The sequence below is a fragment of the Alexandromys fortis genome, unplaced genomic scaffold (assembly GCF_014885135.2).
Source record: "Alexandromys fortis isolate MF-2015 unplaced genomic scaffold, M_Fortis_MF-2015_v1.1 scaffold_590, whole genome shotgun sequence".
NCBI lineage: Eukaryota > Metazoa > Chordata > Mammalia > Rodentia > Cricetidae > Alexandromys > Alexandromys fortis.
The window spans coordinates 19,441-21,600 of NW_026068498.1; positions in this window are offsets into that span (position 1 = coordinate 19,441).

The window sequence follows — 2,160 nt, forward strand, 5'->3', positions numbered from 1 at the left end:
ATAAAATGGGCCAAGCCAGTTTCTTTATTAGCCTTCCTCCATCAGGCACCAAAGCTACAGAGAAACCCTGTCTCGAAAAACCAAAAAGAAAGTTTTATTAAAGTTGTTCAACATTGGTTATACTTGTAAGCAGAACACTGGACCTAGGAGCCATTAGAATTCTAAGTGAAGTACTGCAGAAAGCTGAGAGCATGAATAGCCCACTACAGGTATTTCAAAACACATCAGAGAATGATGATTAAACAGCCTTCTCTTTATCTGATACATGGGGTCTAATTTTGGGGAGAAAACTCGGAATCATTTCTGCTCTCAACTTCTCTCAGTAATATTTCCCTGCCATTTAAATACTGGTGATTAGAAACTTATTTTCTGATTTTAAGTAATGTGTGATGCAAGGTCCAGAGAAGCTTGCACTGTTTTATATAAGTTCCAACTATCGATTCAACTTAGATTTCTCACAGGTTATGTCCTCTGTTAACTCATAAAATTCATCAAAACTCTTAACTGCTGGAGATGAAGAGAAAGAAAGGTAGGAATGGTAAAGAGAGGACATTTTTTGCCTCTCTTTAGTTCTACAAAAGCACAACAAATTAGATTTACAAAAGTGAATGTCTCTCTGTGAGACATTTTTTTACTAAAAATCTGGTGACAAATGAGAAACAGTTTCAGTGAGTGACTCATGAGGAGGACCAGCTGGGAAAGCCCAGCCTCTCACTTTTGCTTTCATTGGGGTTTATGTAATGACTTGTATCACTGTGGGAGGATACTCGTTATACTGTAGACAGTAATAGGTTGCAATGTCTTCAGGCTCCAGGCTGCTGATGGTGAGAGTAAAATCTGTCCCAGATCCACTGCCACTGAACCTCGATGGGACCCCATTTGCTAACCTGTTTGCCCAGTAGATCAGGTGCTTAGGAGCTTTCCCAGGTTTCTGCTGGAACCAGGATAAATTATCACTAATACCCTTACTGGCATGACAAGTGATGGCGACTCTGTCTCTCAGAGATGCAGACAGGGAAGATGGAGACTGGGTCATCTGGATGTCACACCTACCACCTAGGAAAAGATATATATGATAAATATCCACATAGTAAGGTAAGAATGTACCCCCCACAAATTCCAATCAACACTAATCTTAGTGTAACAGTACAGTTCATATTATGCTTCTTTTTTTACCTGGAAACCAGAGCAACAGGAGCCCAAGAAGCAGAACAGGGGCACTCATGTCCATTCTGATTCCTGACTGCAATGACTAGTGTAGAGAACAGGACTAGTATATGAAGAAGTCCTCAAGACTGTGCAACGAGTGCATGCAAATCACTGGGAACCAGTTAGACCAGGGCACAGCTGCAAGTTAGTTATCTTAGTCACTGAGCAGAAACACAGTGTCCCTAGATGACCAAGGTCAGACCACACATATGCCTCCAGAGACTGCATTTCTTTTTTTAATGATTTAAAATATTAGATAAAATTTTGGAGGTTATTTGAAAATTTCTACAATACCTAAGCTTTACTTTAATAATGCATTTCAAAGATACATTAGTGGTGGTATAAACAAACATCTGACTGTCAAGGAAAATAAAGCAGAAAAGGTACTATTAAACTTTCAACTCTTTCAAATAATTCACATGAATTATAAAAAACACTAAGGCTGGGTGGTGGTAGGACATAAATTTGATCACAGCACTTGACAGGTAGGTGGATCTCTTAAGTTGAAGCCAGCCTGATATGCAGAGTGAGTTCCAGGACAGCCAAATCTATGTAGTGACACCCTATGACAAATAAGCCAAATTAAAAAAAATATGACTATGTGCTCTCCCTGAAAAGTGTTTGTGTGTTTAGGGTAATAATTTTTTTCAAGTTGAAAGAATAATTTATTTAAACCCATTTAATGAATTAGATGTAAAATTTAGCAGACTTAGCCATGTTCCCTGCAACGCAAAGAGAGGACGTACACAGGATATGGACATATAACACTTTGATCCCAACAACACATATTACTTGGACTTCTGACTCTATCTGAAGAAGCTTTGAGGTACTTTCATACCTATAAACTCATATGGGCTCCACCCATTTGTCACTGTAGGATCCTCTATATTTGATCACTTTTCTGCTATTTACTATTGAATATAAAAAAATTTCAGCATAAATATCTGACTA